The sequence below is a fragment of the Coregonus lavaretus genome (genome assembly GCF_964263955.1).
Source record: "Coregonus lavaretus genome assembly, chromosome: 23".
Lineage (NCBI taxonomy): Eukaryota > Metazoa > Chordata > Actinopteri > Salmoniformes > Salmonidae > Coregonus > Coregonus lavaretus.
In genome coordinates, this window is record NC_140010.1 from 23,567,781 (window position 1) to 23,590,376 (window position 22,596).

Consider the following 22,596-nt stretch of genomic DNA (forward strand, 5'->3'; position numbering starts at 1 on the left):
AAAGGCACACACCTGTCTATATAAGGTCCCACAGTTGACAGTGCATGTCAGAGCAAAAACCAAGCCATGAGGTCGAAGGAATTGTCTGTGGAGCTCCGAGACAGGATCGTGTCGAGGCACAGATCTGGGGAAGGGTACCAAAATATTTCTGCAGCATTGAAGGTCCCCAAGAACACAGTGGCCTCCATCATTCTTAAATGGAAGAAGTTTGGAACCACCAAGACTCTTCCTAGAGCTGGCCTCCCGGCCAAACTGAGCAATCAGGGGTTAAGGGCCTTGGTCAGGGAGGTGACCAAGATCCCGATGGTCACTCTGATAAAGCTCCAGAGTTCCTCTGTGGAGATGGGAGAATTTTCAAGAAGGACAACCATCTCTGCAGCACTCCACCAATCAGGCCTTTATGGTAGAGTGGCCAGATGGAAACCACTCCTCAGTAAAAGGCACATGACAGCCTGCTTGGATTTTGCCAAAAGGCACCTAAAGACTCTCAGACCATGAGAAACACGTTTTTCTGGTCGGATGAAACCAAGCGTCACGTCCAGAGGAAACCTAGCACCATCCCTACGGTGAAGCATGGTGGTGGCAGCATCATGCTGTGGGGATGTTTTTCAGCTGCAGGGACTGGGAGACTAGTCAGGATCGAGAGAAAGTTGAACGGAGCAAAGTACAGAGAGATCCTTGATGAAAACTTGCTCCAGAGCGCTCAGGACCTCAGACTGGGGCGAAGTTTCACCTTCCAACAGGACAACGACCCTAAGCACACAGCCAAGACAACGCATGAGTAGCTTTGGGACAAGTCTCTGAATGTCTTTGTGGCCCAGGCAGAGCCCGGACTTGAACCCGATCGAACATCTCTGGAGAGACCTGAAAATAGCTGTGCAGCGACGTTCCCCATCCAACCTGACAGAGCTTGAGAGGATCTGCAGAGAAGAATGGGATAAACTCCCCAAATACAGGTGTGCCAAGCTTGTAGCGTCATACCCAAGAAGACTCGAGGCTGTAATCGCTGCCAAAGGTGCTTCAACAAAGTACTGAGTAAAGGGTCTGAATACTTATGTAAATGTGATATTTCAGTTTTTTATCTTTAGTACATTTGCAACAATTTCTAAAAACCTGTTTTGCTTTGTCATTATGTGGTATGGTGTGTAGATTGATGAGAAAAAAAAGAAGAAGGATTTAATCAATTTTAGAATGACGCTGAAACGTAACAAAATATGTAAAAAGTCAAGGCGTCTGAATACTTTTCGAATGCACTGTATTTTTCTGATTGGTCCCACCCTGTATCAAAGAAGAACATGCTGCAGTCGCAGTAGCCTACATTTTTTACATTAGTGTTTGCTAGCTGAGCTGCTAGCAAAGTAATTTATAGTTTTAGATATTACAAAAGCAGTACCATAACTGCTTCCGTTTTTACCTGCTGCTCCTTATGATGTTGCTTCACTGAAATCTCCTTCTCAATCTTGTTCTGTTCCAGTTTGAGGACATCCTAAACACGTGCTTTATCAGACTTCTCCAGATTTTATTTTTTTGCAGCCACAATTATCCAAGAAACCCTTTTTCCATAACGTTATTGAGTGAATTAAGAAGGAATATCGACGTCATTTTTAATGACGTAGTCTAAGAAACAAAATTCAGTTTTCCATCAAAATAATAATTATTGCAAGTTTAAGAATATGTCGCAAGAGAAAATATAAATCACCTTTATTCAACTCTCCAGATCATTTTCCATCAATGGATGTCGATTTAACTTGTTTTGACTGCTATGATTAAGCAATAAGGCCCAAGGAGGTGTGGTATATGGCCAATATACCACGGCTAAGGGCTGTTCTTAGGCCATATACCACAAACCCCTGAGGTGGCTTATTGCTATTATAAACTGGTTACCCACGTAATTACAACAGTAAAAAGTATGTTTTTGTCATTCCCCTGGTACATGTCTGATATACCATGGCTTTCAACCAATCAGCATTCAGGGCTCAAACCACCCAGTTTATAATTGTAAATAAATCCCGTTTGCGCATGTGCATAACTATAGATTAATCCGACAGGAGAGTTTGTGTGATGAAAGTTGGACAGCGGATCTAGAAATCTCTGTGCAAGAAACACTTGGACAAACTTCAGAATACGAATGTTAGGCTATTTTCTGGCAATTATGCCATTATTATGTGCCAGATGTTGACTACATACCATTATAAATGGCCTATTTGCGAGGTTGACTTGTTATTTCAATAGGCATAGGCTGCTGACTAAAATCTGGGTTTATAATTGCAATTCAACTTTGCCATGGTTTGCTGAGCTAGATGTAGGTAGCCTATAGCCTTGTGATAGGCCAACATGCCAATATCTCATTTCAGGGAAAAGTCCACAATGAAACTGACATTAAATGTAGAGAATGATACATTTGCGATAGAGCTGTGACCATGATCACAATTGATAACTTCCAATTTAATTAACTAAACATGGCAATTAATAATTGCATTATAACACAAGGCTACAACAACACACTTTTTTATAGAATATTTTGATATTTATTGAATCACTCAAAAGGGAGGGGTTAATATGAATTAAAATAATTTGACATGATTTATATGAATCGGGTCATGAACATATGGACTTTGAAATGAACAAGGGAGAGGTTAAACGTAGGCTTAGTCTGGCATAAGCTTATTCCCACACTTTACAATAACTCTGTTGCTGTAGTTTTAGGTAGTCTCCGTATAGGCTATTCCCTCCATCGCGACACTGCTGCCCAGTTCAAGAGTTTGGGATCTCCATACATCACCACAGCACCATGTGCCTTCGGAAAAGCACCCCTCAGCCTCAGAAGATGCCCTTCTGGAGGCATACAGTCATAGAGTCATTATACCCTAATGTAGGCCTATTTGCCTACTAGCCAAATAAAGTGCAGACCATGCATGATGCGTGCAACTCGTCATTCCAACATATTTGAACGTTTAATTCATCCTTCATTCATTTCAGTCAGTCATTTGTCTGAGTTGCAATTGAAACTAATCAAAGAGAATAGAACAGTCTTATCCATTTGTTTATTGAAATCCATGTGTATTCAAAATTATAAAAAGTTATTTAGCCTATCACTTTAATAATTCAATGTTTAATTTAGGCATATCAAAACAAAAAATAGGCCTTGAACTTGTAGGCATTGCAATTTAGGCTATCATTTTGGGTACTAGTGTCTTGCGGAATATTTGTTTAACTCTATTTGTGTTTTATAACTGTTTTTTTGATAGGGCTCCCCTTAAAAAGTGTCCCTAGCTCACAGGCCTCTAAATATAGCCTCTAAATAAATGTTAAACAAAATAGTTGAAGAAGTACAGTTGATGTCGGAAATTTACATACACTTAGGTTGGAGTCATTAAAACTCGTTTTTTTCAACCACTCCACAAATTTATTTTTAACAAACTATAGTTTTGGCAAGTCGGATAGGACATCTACTTTGTTCATGACCCAAGTCATTTTTCCAAAAATTGTTTACAGACAGATTATGTCACTTATAATTCAGCGTATCACAATTCCAGTGGGTCAGAAGTTTACATACACTAAGTTGACTGTGCCTTTAAACAGCTTGGAAAATTCCAGAAAATGATGTCATGGCTTTAGAAGCTTCTGATAGGCTAATTGACATAATTTTAGTCAATTGGAGGTGTACCTGTGGATGTATTTCAAGGCCTACCTTCAAACTCAGTGCCTCTTTGCTTGACATCATGGGAAAATCAAAAGAAATCAGCCAAGACCTCAGAAAAATAATTGTAGACCTCCATAAGTCTGGTTCATCCATGGGAGCAATTTCCAAATGCCTGAAGGTACCACATTCATCTGTACAAATAATAGTACACAAGTATAAACACCATGGGGCCACGCAGCCGTCATACCGCTCAGGAAGGAGACGTGTTCTGTCTCCTAGAGATGAACGTACTTTGGTGCGAAAAGTGCAAATCAATCCCAAAACAACAGCAAAGGACCTTGTGAAGATGCTGGAGGAAACAGGTACAAAAGTATCTATATCCACAGTAAAACGAGTCCTATATCGACATATCCTGAAAGGCCGCTCAGCAAGGAAGAAGCCACTGCTCCAAAACCGACAAAAATAGCCAGACTAGGGTTTGCAACTGCACATGGGGACAAAGATCGTACTTTATGGAGAAATGTCCTCTGGTCTGATGAAACAAAATTAGAACTGTTTGGCCTTAATGACCATCGTTATGTTTGGAGGAAAAAGGGGGTCGCTTGCAAGCCGAAGAACACCATCCCAACCGTGAAGCACGGGGATGGCAGCATCATGCTGTGGGTGTGCTTTGCTGCAGGAGGGACTGGTGCACTTCACAAACTAGATGGCATCATGAGGAAGGAAAATGATGTGGATATATTGAAGCAACATCTCAAGACATCAGTCAGGAAGTTAAAGCTTGGTCGCAAATGGGTCTTCCAAATGGACAATGACCCCAAGCATACTTCCAAAGTTGTGGCAAAATGGCTTAAGGACAACAAAGTCAAGGTATTGGAGTGGCCAAAACAAAGCCCTGACCTCAATCCTATAGAAAATTTGTGGACAGAACTGAAAAAGCGTGTGCAAGCAAGGAGGCCTACAAACCTTACTCAGTTACACCAGCTCTGTCAGGAGGAATGGGCCAAAATTCACCCAACTTATTGTGGGAAGCTTGTGGAAGGCTACCCGAAACGTTTGACTCAAGTTAAAACAATTTGAAGGCAATGCTACCAAATACTAATTGAGTGTATGTAAACTTCTGACCCACTGGGAATGTGATGAAATAAAACCTGAAATAAATCATTCTCTACTATTATTCTGACATTTCACATTCTTAAAATAAAGTGGTGATCCTAACTGACCTAAGACAGGGAATTTGTACTAGGATTAAATGTCAGGAATTGTGAAAAACTGAGTTGAAATGTATTTGGCTAAGGTGTATGTAAACTTCTGACTTCAACTGTATGTGCAGTGGCTGATAGGGAAAACAGATCTGGCAATAAGAATAGGCTAGAGATAGTCTTGTCCATTTGGGATCCCTTGGCTATTTCGCTCAGGACAGGTAATACCCAAGACTTAATCAATATTTTGTTTTGTCTCATTTATTGATATGGATATAGCCTCTGCGTGATGGGGTTGTGCAATGCAAATGGCTATAACAAGCCTACATACAGAGTGGAATTCACTAATACAACAGTCAAAATGCCTTATATAATGCCTACAGTTCGTGCTCCCAAGTACTGGAAAAAGTGTGATTAATTAGGTTACATGATCACCGCAATAGCCCCACACAGCTATAAAAATATATTATGCAATAATATTGCGATTAAATAACACACAACAGCATGGCATATTTAGATATCAGAATAGGCCTAACCTACTTTCTATTTTGCAGCTCAGGCGGTTATTCTAGACAAGCTTTTCTGTGTCTTTATTATTCTCACACAAGTCATTTGCTGAAGGCCCAAGCCTATATACAGTGGGGAGAACAAGTATTTGATATACTGCCGATTTTGCAGGTTTTCCTACTTACAAAGCATGTAGAGGTCTGTAATTTTTATCATAGGTACACTTCAACTGTGAGAGACGGAATCTAAAACAAAAATCCAGAAAATCACATTGCATGATCTTTAAGTAATTAATTCGCATTTTATTGCATGACATAAGTATTTGATCACCTACCAACCAGTAAGAATTCCGGCTCTCACAGAACTGTTTGTTTTTCTTTAAGAAGCCCTCCTGTTCTCCACTCATTACCTGTATTAACTGCACCTGTTTGAACTCGTTACCTGTATAAAAAACACCTGTCCACACACTCAATCAAACAGACTCCAACCTCTCCACAATGGCCACATTGTATGATTTTTAAGTAATTAATTTGCATTTTATTGCATGACATAAGTATTTGATACATCAGAAAAGCAGAACTTAATATTTGGTACAGAAACCTTTGTTTGCAATTACAGAGATCATACATTTCCTGTAGGTCTTGACCAGGTTTGCACACACTGCAGCAGGGATTTTGGCCCACTCCTCCATACAGACCTTCTCCAGATCCTTCAGGTTTCGGGGCTGTCGCTGGACAATACAGACTTTCAGCTCCCTCCAAAGATTTTCTATTGGGTTCAGGTCTGGAGACTGGCTAGGCCACTCCAGGACCTTGAGATGCTTCTTACGGAGCCACTCCTTAGTTGCTCTGGCTGTGTGTTTCGGGTCGTTGTCATGCTGGAAGACCCAGCCACGACCCATCTTCAATGCTCTTACTGAGGGAAGAAGGTTGTTGGCCAAGATCTCGTGATACATGGCCCCATCCATCCTCCCCTCAATACGGTGCAGTCGTCCTGTCCCCTTTGCAGAAAAGCATCCCCAAAGAATGATGTTTCCACCTCCATGCTTCATGGTTGGGATGGTGTTCTTGGGGTTGTACTCATCCTTCTTCTTCCTCCAAACACGGCGAGTGGAGTTTAGACCAAAAAGCTCTATTTTTGTCTCATCAGACCACATGACCTTCTCCCATTCCTCCTCTGGATCATCCAGATGGTCATTGGCAAACTTCAGACGGGCCTGGACATGTGCTGGCTTGAGCAGGGGGACCTTGCGTGCGTTGCAGGATTTTAATCCATGACGGCGTAGTGTGTTACTAATGGTTTTCTTTGAGACTGTGGTCCCAGCTCTCTTCAGGTCATTGACCAGGTCCTGCCGTGTAGTTCTGGCCTGATCCCTCACCTTCCTCATGATCATTGATGCCCCACGAGGTGAGATCTTGCATGGAGCCCCAGACCGAGGGTGATTGACCGTCATCTTGAACTTCTTCCATTTCCTAATAATTGCGCCAACAGTTGTTGCCTTCTCACCAAGCTGCTTGCCTATTGTCCTGTAGTCCATCCCAGCCTTGTGCAGGTCTACAATTCTATCCCTGATGTCCTTACACAGCTCTCTGGTCTTGGCCATTGTGGAGAGGTTGGAGTCTGTTTGATTGAGTGTGTGGACAGGTGTTTTTTATACAGGTAACGAGTTCAAACAGGTGCAGTTAATACAGGTAATGAGTGGAGAACAGGAGGGCTTCTTAAAGAAAAACAAACAGTTCTGTGAGAGCCGGAATTCTTACTGGTTGGTAGGTGATCAAATACTTATGTCATGCAATAAAATGCGAATTAATTACTTAAAGATCATGCAATGTGATTTTCTGGATTTTTGTTTTAGATTCCGTCTCTCACAGTTGAAGTGTACCTATAATAAAAATTACAGACCTCTACATGCTTTGTAAGTAGGAAAACCTGCAAAATCGGCAGTGTATCAAATACTTGTTCTCCCCACTGTATACTACGTCATCTACTGGTATAACGTTGTGGTGAGACACAGAGCGTAACGAGTGACGGTGGATGGTGGTTGGAAAAGCGCACTTATTTTAAATGGAAAAACGTCGCGGTAGCTATTGATAAAGAAGAACATCAAGACGCGCTCTGTGGGATGCACTGTTAGGCACTACATGGAGATTGTGACAGCCGGTTAAATGGTGTTCCTTGAGAAGGCAAGAACAAGATGTATGTCAGGAGAGGTGCAGTATTATCATAAGGAGATGTATACTTGGAATACAGAGGAGGAATGGAGGGGAAAAGAGAGGCAGAGGAGGTCTAAGAGAGAAAGTGAGGAAGAGGGTGAGATTGAGTCGGTTAAAAATGGGAGATGATTTGTTAAAGAAGAATGGTAGAAAGTATAAGCAGAGTGAGCTGAAGACAGGAGGAGAAATGGAAGTGAATGAGGGCGAAGTATCGGAGGTGGTAGGTGTGGTGAAGATCTTGGAGCCCGAGGATTGCACCGAGGGTCAGGATAAAGATGATTCTGTGACAGTAGGAGTGACATTTTTGGAAAAAGTGGAACCTTATCTTTTGGCTAATCCATTTGTGGTTTCAAGGTGGGTGAAAATAGAGTTGGGTGCTGTGGAATTGGTGAGGGTAACCAGAAGTGGTCTAGTGATAATTGTTTGTGTTTCTGCTCGTCAGAGGGAGGAGGCGCTCTGAGTTAAACGAATGGGGGCAAGAGATGTGAATTGTTTTGCGCTCCAGAAAAGGGCGCCATTGAAAGGAGTGGTTACTGGGGTAGCAGTAAATGTAAAAGTTGACCAACTGAAGGGGAAGATTCCCGGTGTTTGTGATGTTCGTCGTTTGGTGCAACGCAGACAGGGTGGCATGAGTGGTGACACAGAAGAGTCATTGTCTGTTCTTTTGAGTTTTGATGTTGAGTCTTTGCCCGACAAAGTGATGTTAGGATATATAAGTTATCCTGTACGAGCTTTTGTGCAGAATACATTACGTTGTTACAGGTGTCAATCTTATGGGCATGTGGCAGCAGTGTGTAGGAGGGAGGTTGCTAGGTGTGAGAAGTTTGCGGAAGGGCATGAGACAAAGGAATGTGTAGCATTGGGGAAAGTAGTGGTATGTGTTAATTGTAGGGGTGCCCATTGGGCTGGGGATCAGAAATGTCCCATGCGAGAGAGGCAGGTTGAGGTTTCCAGGGTTAGAGTAGTGCAGAAGTTGTCATATGCTGAGGCAGTGAAGAAAGTAGAGGAAGATGGGTCAAGGGGGAGGGATCCTGAGAGGAGTGGTGTGAGTAGTTGATCTGTACCAGTACAGAGGGATAGGCCAACAAGTGGTATATGTTTCAGTAAGATTGGATTTTTAGCATTCATAGCAATGGTTATCAACTGTACTGCAAGGATGGAATTTAAGTCTCAGAAAATTGAGGTTGTGGTGGCAGCTGCAGAGAGGTATTTGGGTGTGCGAGACTTGACATCAGAAGAGTTACAGGGTGTGTTAAGTGGTGGTGTCCCATCCTTTCAGGTTGTTGGCCTGAGGTAGGACTAAATAGATTTAAATAGTGGAGTAAGGTGGTGTTCTTTTATTTATTATTTTATTTATTTTGGTGAGTGTAGTGTTAGATGGTAGGGTATTTTTAATTTAATTTAATTTTTTTAAGTAAAGTATAAGGGAGTTGTACTCCAGTCTATTAGGTGGCGGTAATTCAATATTTATGGGCTGCCAACCGCCGTTAAACCTCATCGAAGAAGAAGAAGAAGGTATAACGTCGTTATTGAATGTGGTTCTAAAACAAGCTCTAGACTTTTATTTTGGAAATGAAACCGGAAGCTGCAAAGCAACTCTAACGTCTGGGCTAGCGTTGCTTGATTGACTATCTAACTTAGACTAGCTTTGTTCGGTTCATGTCCTTTGCAGATGCCATATTACTGACAATAGTTTGTACGCATAAAAAATAACTGTAACCGAGTAAAGGTAGACGTAAAGTAAGACATCGTTTTCAAAGTAGGCCAATTCCAGGAAAACCACGAAGAGACAAGATGGCCATGACTGTCACAGTCAATACAACTGTCTTGTGACTGTTGTTGACATTAGAGGTAGGCCTCATAAAATTGGAAACGAAGACATCTGGCTCTTTTACCATCCAGCAAACTGTATCAGAGCATCAATTGTAGCAGCACCATGCTCAGAGACAGTTTCTCCCTCCAAGCCATAAGACTGTTGATGAAAACTGGACTGACTCTTTACTGCTATGGTACCTACTGATCTGTACTTAATATACTGAAGTTATCTACTTATTCATTTGAATTGTGCACACTATGCTGTATTCCTGCTCAAACGACAACTGTGATTTAGATTTAATTTGATCTAGTATACCATAACCCTGTTCACTCTGTTGTTATGATGAACATTTGAAGTCATTTAGAAAGTTCTTGAGACATGCATCTCACCAACATCGGATGTAATGTTTAGCAGTGCAATCTTAGGAACGGAATGTCCTCATTTCAGGAAGAGCTCATGACGTCTTGCTGCAGTTTTTAAGCTGTGAGCTGGAACCTGTCGCCCTGATCTGCCACAGACTCTGGCCTGCCACCCCCAATCAGCCCTAAACAGCAATTTCAGTGGAACTCCTGCGCCAGTTTGCAGCCCTGCAGCTGGAGTGTGGGATGTCTTTGAGGGGGATTACCTTAACTTTCCATGAATCCAATGCATGCTGGAAGGTAGTTATTGTATTTTAAATTGGAAATCAAAAGATACATGCAAGTGTTTTACTATGAGGAGTAGTTATCTCCAGACAGTTGAGCTCTACTGGAAGCTCACAAATGAGTCATTTGAGGAGTTCCAACACTGGCAGTTTGAACGAGAGACTATCAGGAAGTTGGCACCACTGACCTCGGACGGAACAAAGTATCCTCTCTGTCCACAGGTATGTCAACGATAACAATTAAGGAACAGCTATGAAGTCTCAGTAAGCTAAGATTATTATGAATTCAATGTTGTTGATAATTGTTAAGGGGAAATACAGTGCATTAGGAAAGTTTTCAGACCCCTTGACTTTAACCACCTCTTGTTACGTTACAGCCTTATTCTAAAATTGATTAAATTGTTTTTTCCCTCATCAATCTACACACAATGCCCCATAATGACAAAGCAAAAACAGGTTTTTAGATTTTTTTGCAAATGTATAAAAAATTAAAAACTTAAATATCACATTTCCATAAGTATTCAGACCCTTTACTCAGTACTTTCTTGAAGCACCTTTGGCAGCGATTACAGCCTCGAGTCTTCTTGGGTATGACGCTACAAGCTTGGCACAACTGTATTTGGGGAGTTTCTCCCATTCTTCTCTGCAGATCCTCTCAAGCTCTGTCAGGATGGATGGGGAGCGTCGCTGCACAGCTATTTTCAGGTCTCTCCAGAGATGTTCAATCAGGTTCAAGTCCGGGCTCTGGCTTGGCCACTCAAGAATATTCAGAGACTTGTCCCGAAGCCACTCCTGCGTTGTCTTGGCTGTGTGCTTAGGTTTGTTGTCCTGTTGGAAGATGAACCTTCACCCCAGTCTGAGGTCCTGAGCGCTCTGAAGCAGGTTTTCATCAAGGATCTCTCTGTACTTTGCGCCATTCATCTTTCCCTCGGTCCTGACTAGTCTCCCAGTCCCTGCCGCTGAAAAACATCCCTACAGCATGATGCTGCCACCACCATGCTTCACCGTAGGGATGGTGCCAGGTTTCCTCCAGACGTGACGCTTGGCATTCAGGCCAAAGAGTTCAATCTTGGTTTCATCAGACCAGAGGCCGTCGCCCTATTGTTAGCGCACCTGCAACATTGGCTATGTTGACTGATGTTGAACTGTCATTTCAGGCTTGCAAATGCTGTGTTCCTGCTGGGGGACCTGAAAGCAATGCAGGGAGCAAACTTCACAACGTTTCTTCACTATGACATTTCTTTTCAGCTGAAGCCTCATTTACAGGTCAAATTGATACAGTGGGGAAAAAAAAGTATTTAGTCAGCCACCAATTGTGCAAGTTCTCCCACTTAAAAAGATGAGAGAGGCCTGTAATTTCAACAAATTGAGGGAAAAAAATCCAGAAAATCACATTGTAGGATTTTTTATGAATTTATTTGCAAATTATGGTGGAAAATAAGTATTTGGTCACCTACAAACAAGCAAGATTTCTGGCTCTCACAGACCTGTAACTTCTTCTTTAAGAGGCTCCTCTGTCCTCCACTCGTTACCTGTATTAATGGCACCTGTTTGAACTTGTTATCAGTATAAAAGACACCTGTCCACAACCTCAAACAGTCACACTCCAAACTCCACTATGGCCAAGACCAAAGAGCTGTCAAAGGACACCAGAAACAAAATTGTAGACCTGCACCAGGCTGGGAAGACTGAATCTGCAATAGGTAAGCAGCTTGGTTTGAATAAATCAAATGTGGGAGCAATTATTAGGAAATGGAAGACATACAAGACCACTGATAATCTCCCTCGATCTGGGGCTCCACGCAAGATCTCACTCCGTGGGGTCAAAATGATCACAAGAACGGTGAGCAAAAATCCCAGAACCACACGGGGGTACCTAGTGAATGACCTGCAGAGAGCTGGGACCAAAGTAACAAAGCCTACCATCAGTAACACACTACGCCGCCAGGGACTCAAATCCTGCAGTGCGAGACGTGTCCCCCTGCTTAAGCCAGTACATGTCTAGGCCCGTCTGAAGTTTGCTAGAGTGCATTTGGATGATCCAGAAGAGGATTGGGAGAATGTCATATGGTCAGATGAAACCAAAATAGAACTTTTTGGTAAAAACTCAACTCGTCGTGTTTGGAGGACAAAGAATGCTGAGTTGCATCCAAAGAACACCATACCTACTGTGAAGCATGGGGGTGGAAACATCATGCTTTGGGGCTGTTTTTCTGCAAAGGGACCAGGACGACTGATCCGTGTAAAGGAAAGAATGAATGGGGCCATGTATCGTGAGATTTTGAGTGAAAACCTCCTTCCATCAGCAAGGGCATTGAAGATGAAACGTGGCTGGGTCTTTCAGCATGACAATGATCCCAAACACACTGCCCCGGGCAACGAAGGAGTGGCTTCGTAAGAAGCATTTCAAGGTCCTGGAGTGGCCTAGCCAGTCTCCAGATCTCAACCCCATAGAAAATCTTTGGAGGGAGTTGAAAGTCTGTGTTGCCCAGCGACAGCCCCAAAACATCACTGCTCTAGAGGATATCTGCATGGAGGAATGGGCCAAAATACCAGCAACAGTGTGTGAAAACCTTGTGAAGACTTACAGAAAACGTTTGACCTGTGTCATTGCCAACAAAGGGTATATAACAAAGTATTGAGAAACTTTTGTTATTGACCAAATACTTATTTTCCACCATAATTTGCAAATAAATTCATAAAAAATCCTACAATGTGATTTTCAGGATTTTCTTTCCTCATTTTGTCTGTCATATTTGACGTGTACCTATGATGAAAATTACAGGCCTCTCTCATCGCAGCCAGGGTCAGGGAGAAGCAAGGTATCAATGTATAACAGGAAATCAGTTAAGTATTGAGATGACACATTGTTTAGGATTGTGTTAATATAATTTGGTGGAAAAAATGCTGATATATTTTAAACAATCTATGAAATGTATGTTCACCTTCATGTATTATAGCACCGGCAATACAACTCTGTCGGCAGAAGGTCCTGAAGGAGGAAACCGAGGGAAAGGAGGAGTTGATGGGGCTGCTAGACAGCATTCCACTCACACTGCCCTACCCTATGCTTTGACCTCTTTCTCCCCTCTCTCTCCAGATAAAATCTTGCGACTTGTGACGGCAGGCCGCCCAACAACCTGCCCGCATGACCCTATCCCCTCCTCTCTTCTCCAGACCATCTCCGGTGACCTTCTCCCTTACCTCACCTCGCTGATCAACTCATCCTTGACCGCTGGCTATGTCCCTTCTGTCTTCAAGAGAGCGAGAGTTGCACCCCTTCTCAAAAAACCAACACTCGATCCCTCTGATGTCAACAACTACAGACCAGTATCCCTTCTCTCTTTTCTCTCCAAAACTATTGAGCGTGCCGTCTTTAGCCAACTCTCTTGCTATCTCTCTCAGAATGACCTTCTTGATCCAAACCAGTCAGGTTTCAAGACTGGTCATTCAACTGAGACTGCTCTTCTCTGTGTCACGGAGGCTCTCCGCACTGCTAAAGCTAACTCTCTCTCCTCTGCTCTTGTCCTTCTAGACCTGTCTGCTGCCTTTGATACTGTGAACCATCAGATCCTCCTCTCCACCCTCTCCGAGCTGGGCATCTCCGGCGCGGCTCACTCTTGGATTGCGTCCTACCTGACTGGTCGCTCCTACCAAGTGGCGTGGCGAGAAGCTGTCTCCGCACCACGTGCTCTCACCACTGGTGTCCCCCAGGGCTCAGTTCTAGGCCCTCTGCTATTCTCGCAATACACCAAGTCACTTGGCTCTGTCATATCCTCACATGGCCTCTCCTATCATTGCTACGCTGACGACACAAAACTAATCTTCTCCTTTCCCCCTTCTGATAACCAGGTGGCGAATCGCATCTCTGCATGTCTGGCAGACATATCAGTATGGATGACGGATCACCACCTCAAGCTGAACCTTGGCAAGACGGAGCTGCTCTTCCTCCCGGGGAAGGACTGCCTGTTCCATGATCTCGCCATCACGGTTGACAACTCCGTTGTGTCCTCCTCCCAGAGTGCGAAGAGCCTTTGCGTGACCCTGGACAACACCCTGTCGTTCTCCGCTAACATCAAGGCGGTGACCCGATCCTGTAGGTTCATGCTCTACAACATTCGGAGAGTACGACCCTGCCTTACACAGGAAGCGGCACAGGTCCTAATCCAGGCACTTGTCATCTCCCGTCTGGATTACTGCAACTCGCTGTTGGCTGGGCTCCCTGCCTGTGCCATTAAACCCCTACAACTCATCCAGAATGCCGCAGCCCGTCTGGTGTTCAACCTTCCCAAGTTCTCTCACGTCACCCCGCTCCTCTGCACACTCCACTGGCTTCCAGTTGAAGCTCGCATCTGCCACAAGACCATGGTGCTTGCCTACGGAGCTGTGAGGGGAACGGCACCTCCGTACCTTCAGGCTCTGATCAGTCCCTACACCCAAACGAGGGCATTGCGTTCATCCACCTCTGGCCTGCTGGCTCCCCTACCTCTGCGGAAGCATAGTTCCCGCTCAGCCCAGTCAAAACTGTTCGCTGCTCTGGCACCCCAATGGTGGAACAAGCTCCCTCACGACGCCAGGACAGCGGAGTCACTCACCACCTTCCGGAGACATTTGAAACCCCACCTCTTTAAGGAATACCTGGGATAGGATAAAGTAATCCTTCTACCCCCCCCCTTACCCCAACCCACCCCCCCCCAAAAAAAAATAAAAAATAATAATAATAATAATTGTAAAGTGGTTATCTCACTGGCTATAAGGTGAATGCACCTATTTGTAAGTCGCTCTGGATAAGAGCGTCTGCTAAATGACGTAAATGTAATGTAAATGTAATTCCATGTGTTTTGCTCATCATTTTTGTTCATATATAATGATACTTTTCTGCCAATTTAATCAGATGAATTGGAAGCAGGGCTTCATAGCTGGAGGCAAGGCTTTCTCCTAAAGAGCTCCTCTTTATGGAATGGTTTGCCGATGTGAGAGAATCAGACTGTCTCAACCTTCAAGTATAGACTGTATAGTTGAAGTATAGTTGAAAGCGTTCTACAGGGATGCTGGCCCATATTGACTCCAATGCTTCCCACAGTTGTCAAGTTGGCTGGCTGTCATTTGGGTGGTGGACCATTCTTCATACACACGGGAAACCCAGCAGCGTTGCAGTTCTTGACACGAACCGGTGCGCCTGACACCTACTACCATACCCCATTCAAAGACACTTAAATCTTTTGTCTTACCCATTCACCCTCTGAATGGGACACATACACCATCAATGTGTCAAATGTCTTGAGGCTTAAAAATCCTTCTTTAACCTGTCTCCTCCCCTTCATCTACACTGATTAAAGTGGATTTAACAAGTGACATCAGTAAGGGATCATAGCTTTCACCTGGTCAGTCTGTCATGGAAAGAGCAGGTGTTCTTAATGTTTTATACACTCAGTGTATATGTAAACTAAAAGAGAAGGTGTTGTTAATGTTTTGTATGCTCAGTATATACAGTATGTAAAGTACTATACTTTTGGTATACACTACAATTTGGTTCAGTAGTTACACTACAATTTGGTTCAGTAGTTATCAGTTTTGAGCTAATTGATTGTCATATTTATAATGTATTTTAATAAACAACAAGAAAATCATATCAAAAGTTATGTGAATAATGCATTGTGAAAAGCAGATACTTAGATGTAATATGTATCCAATTGAAGGATTGATTTGGTGCAGAGAACAAGTGACTGTGAATTTGTTTGTTGTACTCAGTCAATTGAAAATGTACTTATTTTGAAACATCACATTTTGATGATCTGTTGATTTATGTGCTAATAGTTGTGAAAATGTACCGCATACTTGTAAAAATCGCACCAAAGTGATTGACAAAACAGTCATAAATCAACCCGGGAGACCAGGAGCATGCTTTTGTATGTTACTCAATCCCATTGACATCCTACTATCCTACAATCCCATTGACCTCTCTGTTTGCCGAAATGAATCAGTTTACAGTGTATGGTAACACTTTATTTTGATAGTCTGTAGAGCATCTACTAATGGACTATCACTAACTATCTACTAGCCCTAACCACAACCTTAACCCTTATCCTAACCCTAAACTTAACCCTAACCCTAATTCTAAACCTAACTTTATCTGTAACCTTAGCAAGCAGTTGCTTATCAACAGATCGTTTATTGATAGTATGATCATCTGCAGAGCAGATGGAAAATCCAGCCTATCCAAAAAAAGTGTGACCCAGTGTATCGATGAACATTTTTATTTTAAAGGATCGAATATACACTTACTTAACCCATTCCAGCATTACATTGTAAACTACATCATAACTTTCAATTGTGGCTCGTTCCATTGTGCCACAAAATTTCTATATAGCTGAATGGCTTGCTCCGTTTCAAGCATGGTTTCAAGGCATACAGCTAATATCTTTTAGTACCCTGAAAATAGCTGAACTACACTGAACAAAAATATAAACACAACAATTTCAAAGATTTGACTCCGTTAAAGTTCATATAAGGAAATCAGTCAATTGAAATAAATTCATTAGGCCCTAATCCGTGGATTTCACATGACTGGGAATATAGAGAAGCATCTGTTGGTCACAGATACCATTTAAAAAGGTAGGGGCCTTGGATCAGAAAACCAGTCAGTATCTGGTGTGACCACCATTTGCCTCATGCAGCGCGACACATCTCCGTCGCATAGAGTTGATCAGGCTGTTAATTGTTGCCTGTGGAATGTTGTCCCACTCCTCTTCAATGGCTGTGCGAAGTTGCTGGATATTGGCGGGAACTGGAACATGCACACGTTGGGATCCAGAGCATCCCAAACATGCTCAATGGGTGACATGTGTGGTGACTATGCAGGCCATGGAAGAACTGGGACATTTTCAGCTTCCAGGAATTGTATACAAATCCTTGTGACATGGGGCGGTGCTGAAACATGAGGTTATGGTGGCGGATTAATGACACGACAATGGGCCTCAGGATCTCGTCACGGCATCTCTGTGCATTCAAATTGCCATCGATAAAATGCATTTGTGTTCGTTGTTCATAGTTTATGCTTGCCCATACCATAACCCACCTCCATCATGGGGCACTCTGTTCACAACGTTGACATCAGCAAATGCCGTACACGCTGTCTGCCATCTGCCCAGTACAGTTGAAACCGGGATTCATCCCTGAAGAGCACACTTCTCCAGCGTGCCAGTGGCCATGGAAGGTGAGCATTTGCCCACTGTAGTCAGTTACGATGCCGAACTACAGTCAGGTCAAGACCCTGGTGAGGACGACGATCACGCAGATGAGCTTCCCTGAGACGGTTTCTGACAGTTTGTGCAGAAATTCTTTGGTTGTGCAAACTCACAGTTTCATCAGCTGTCCGGGTGGCTGGTCTCAGACGATCCCGAGGGTGAAGAAGCCGGATGTGGAGGTCCTGGGCTGGAGTGGTTACACGTGGTCTGCGATTGTGAGGCCGGTTGGACGTACTGCCAAATTCTCTAAAATGACATTTGAGGCGGCTTAAGGTAGAGAAATTAACATTAAATTCTCTGGCAAAAGATCTGGTAGACATTCCTGCAGACAGCATGCCAATTGCACGCTCCCTCAAAACTTGAGATATCTGTGGCATTGTGTTGTGTGACAAAACTGCATGTTTTAGAGTTGCCTTTTATTGTCCCCAGCACAAGGTGCATCTTTGTAATGATCATGCTGTTTAATCAGCTTCTTGATATGCCACACCTGTCAAGTGGATGGATTATCTTGACAAAGATTAATTGCTCACTAACAGGGATGTAAAGAAATGTGTGTACAACATTTGAGAGAAATATGCTTTTTGTGCATATGGAAAACTTCTTGGCTCTTTTATTTCAGCTCATGAAACATGGGAACAACACTTTACATGTTGCATTTAAATTTTTGTTCAGTATATAACCCCTAACCCTAACTTGAGTTTACTGTCGGTAGCCAGTTCCAGCGTGAAATGTTGTCTGAAGCCATTCAGCTATGGGTTTCAGCCTTATCATAATAATAGAAGTCATACCAACATTTAAAGGTTTTATTTACAACCTCAGGGGTATAACAAGTTGGGCGAAGTGGTATAGGCCCGTCTGACATGAAATTTAACCCCTAACCCTAACTTGATTTCAGTCTTTGCCAATGAGAACCAAGAACCTGCCTCCTGAAGGCTATTGAGTGAGAAGGGCTGCATTCTGTACATACTACTAGGCCCCCTGCACCACCAACTCCCCTGAAGTACTACCACCATATCCTACCACAATACAGCAGTGGTCGTCAGTGAGGTGCACAGCAGCAGATTTCTGTCCTTCATGACTGGGAAAGGCCTAGATTCAAGGCCGTAGAAGATCCTACATCCATCTCATTAGATCAGAACAGGATGGATCAACAGTGATTCATATTACTGGTTTGCGTCCTAAAAAACAGGAATAGTTGCATTTTGCTGCATAAATTATTTGTCTACCCATATGATGTTGATCATTGTCACATTATTTGATATACTGTACTGTATACACTTCAGTAAAAAAGAACACCATGATTGCAATACAACTTTAAAAAGGTAGTTTGTAAATGTGTAGAATGTGTTTGTTTAGGTTCCACGCAGGTAAATTAACCAACCTTATGTAAATTATACAGAGGATTTCTTCTGAATAACTGGTCAGGGCATAGCACTTTCCATTCATCTTCAGGCAACTTTGATGTAAGGCTTGATCACACCTGTAGTGACCAGTGGTGTAAAGTACTTAATAAGTCCAACTTAAGTCGTTTTTGGGGTTATCTGTACTTTACTTTATGTGGTGTACCGCGGACAAGCCACCAGGGGGAGACTCGTCGAGGCCTGGTGACAGACGGCGTCTACATCACGCGGCGGTGACTCCCTCTGCTGGACGTGCCAGGTCTCGACAGGTCCTCTTACCAGGACTAATTGGGGCTGATTGAGGCTGGTGAGTAATCAAGGGGCTGATTGCTCACCAGCCGTATGGGGCCCATAAAGCTGCCAGGAGGGCAGCACAGGGGAGAGGTTGCTACTGGATAGACGTCTTCACGGTCTGCTAGAACCGAGGGGCTCGGTGTTCTACCCCAGAGGAGACAGCATTCCCTGGAGCACAGAAGACGGTAACCCGGAAGAGGACTCCTGGAGGAGACCTGCTTCTTCTCTTTTTCTTTGTTGTTTTAAATAAACACCCTAGAAACTGAGGTATCACACGTGTCTGATTTGTGTAAACGTTTAGATCAAACCCCCGGGTCTGGCACATTTTACTTCACTACATTCCTAAAGAAAATAATGTACTTTTTACTCCATACATTTTCCCTGACACCCAAAAGTACTCATTACATTTTGACAGGAAAATGGTCCAATTCACACACTTACCAAGAGAACATCCCTGGTCATCACTACTGTTTGATCTGGCGGACTCACTAAACACAAATGCTTCAATTGTAAATTATGTCAGTGTTGGAGTGTGCCCCTGGCTATCCCTCAATAAAAAATATCCCAAAAAATTGTGCCGTCTGGTTTGCTTAACATAAGGAATTTGAAATGGTTTATACTTTTAATACTTAAGTACATTTTAGCAATTCCATGTACTTTTGATACTTAAGTATATTTAAAACCAAATACTTTTACTCAAGTAGTATTTTACTGGGTGACTTTCACTTGAGTCGTTTTCTATTAAGGTATCTTTACTTTTACTCAAGTATGACAATTGAGTACTTTTTCCACCACTGGTAGTGACTACTTCTATCCATCACGCCCAACCAGTGCACCTGTAATGCCTGCACCTGTTGTATTCGGCGCATGTGACCAATAAAATTTGATTTGATTTGATTTGCAGTGTTGCTTATCCATTGTTCACAAGATCTATCAATGTAATTACCCCCAACACAATGTTGAATCAGTTTTTATTTAAAAAAAACAATTGTGGCTAAGTAATAATGGAGTTCATTGCAACTGCAAGGATGTCTGTGTATGACTGAAAAATAAAAACAGACAATTACAAAGTGATACATTGTAAGGTAATACAGTTTGTTCTTCATAATCAAGGACAAAATACAGGTTAACTTGTTGGCTACATTCACAGTACACTTTGAAAAAATAACATCAAACAGATGTGTTTTGAATATAGTGTCTGCGCTGAAACACCTCATCCTTTATGTAGTGTAGTAAATTAGTTTACACACATTTACCCAATTTCTAATTCTGAACATACGGTACATTGTACGACTCTTTCTATGCCAGCAAAGATTCTGGTCATTGACTACAATTACTATCATGCAGTACACATTTGCTGTGCAAAGTCAGGTGCAGTCCACTGTTGTTTATCTGGAATTGAGTATTGAACTAAGCCAAGCATCATTCATAACATACATAATGTACCTACATAACATACAAATACACTAAATGTACAAAGCATTAGTAACACCTTACTAATATTGAGTTGCACTCCCTTTTGCCCTCAGAACAGCCTCAATTTGTCAGGGCCTGGACTCTACAAGGTGTCGAAAGCGTTCCACAGGGATGCTGGCCCATGTTGACTCCAATGCTTCCCACAGATGTGAGAAGTTGGCTGGATGTCCTTTGGGTGGTGGACCATTCTTGACACACACAGGAAACTGTTGAGTGTGAAAAACCCTGCAGCTTTGCAGTTATTGACAGAAACCGGTGCGCCTGGCACCTACTACCATACCCTGTTCAAAGGCACTTAAATCTTTTGTCTTGCCCATTCACCCTCTGAATGGCACACATACACAATCCATGTCTCAATTGTCTCAAAGCTTAAAAATCCTACTTTAACCTGTCTCCCCCCTTTCATCTACACTGATTGAAGTGGATTTAACAAGTGACATCAAAAAGGGATCATAGCTTTCACCGGGATTCACCTGGTCAGTTTCTGTCATGAAAAGAGCAGGTGTCCTTAATGTTTTATACACTCAGTGTACATGCATATATTATTACCAACCTCCGGGGAATTAGACACAGGTCCTGGTGTAGCCCAACCTCCTGCTCCAGCCTCAGCCCAACCCTCAGCTCCAGCCTCAGCCCAACCTCCAGCTCCAACCCCATCTTCAGCCTCAGGCCAACCTCCAGCTTCAACCCTAGCTCCTCCCCTAACCCTATCCCTAGCTCCTCCCCTAGCCCAACCTCCAGCCACAGGCCCAGCACCAGCCCAACCTCCAGTTAAAGGCCCAGGCCCAGCACCAACTATAGGCCCATCTCCAGCTCCATGCCCAGCTCCACTTCCATGCCCAGCTCCAGGCCAATTTCCAGCTCCACTTCCATCTCCAGCTCCCTGCCCAGCTCCACTTCCATCTCCAGCTCCCTGCCGAGCTCCACTTCCAGGCCCAGCTCCAGGCCAATCTCCAGCTCTAGGCCCAGCACAACCCACAGCTGCAAAGATATATTCTAAAATAAAACAATTGCTCCATCTTTTCATAATCAGCAAACACATTGACCCAGAAAAAACAATAACAATTGGTGGATGGCCATATGTAGCAAAGCCCACAATGTGCATCTGTTCAAAGGGAATGTACTGATTGTCTAAAGTAATGGGTCAAGTCACTGCCTGGACCGTACATGTCAATGTTGTTAATCTCAATGAACAAGACATTACAATTCTGCATTGAAACTTGATGCCAAGGCCTGCCTCCAAAATGGCATAGTGGGAGGGCTTTTTTAACTATATCCCACCTGGAATGCCCTCTACTTCAATGACCACCTTCTTGGCAGCCACAGCCATATATGGAACTGTGCCCTGTCCACCTACTTCATGTAAACTGAAACAGAAAGAAGGCTTTAGTGAAGGACGATCAAGTGTATACATTTTTCCAAGCTTCTACCAGTGATCCAGAAATCAAGAAATCTGCTTACTTGGAAAGAAGGCTTTAGTGAAGGACGATCAAGTGTATACATTTTTCCAAGCTTCTACCAGTGATCCAGAAATCCGCTTACTTGAATATCAACAATGTAAACCAACAAGGCACAGCGACCACATATGTTTTTATAAATCAAATGTCAGCCGTTGCATCCAGAACTCTGCCTGTGAATTTGAGTGGTTACATTTTTAAAGCTTGCTTAAAAGCAGGGCAGGACTGTTATTTAATTGTTGAATCCCAGTTATACAGTACGTTTTAATAGTTATTTCAACTATACTTCTGGTTGAATAAGGCTTGTACTCCTTGCACCCTAGCCTTGTCAAACCCCTTGAACTTTGACTGTGAAGCTACAGATTGGCCTAGATGTCATATTAATTATGCACAGTGCTGTATGAGTATATTTAAAGGCATTATAGATTAGGCTTGGGCAGTATACCTTATATACTGTATACCGGAGTATTTGGAAACAGCCACAAGAAGGTTTTTCAATACCGTCAAAACAAAATTTTTCCAATACATTTTAATATTTGTACCTACTTTTTAAGTAAATACCTGCAGTCAACTTGTGCAATATGTTAGGAGATAAAGCAGATCCCATTCTTCATTTTACCTGTCACATTATCTTACAGTATATTACATACCGTAGTTCCCCAGAACAGCTGAACCAGTCACTGTTTGTTTGTAAATAG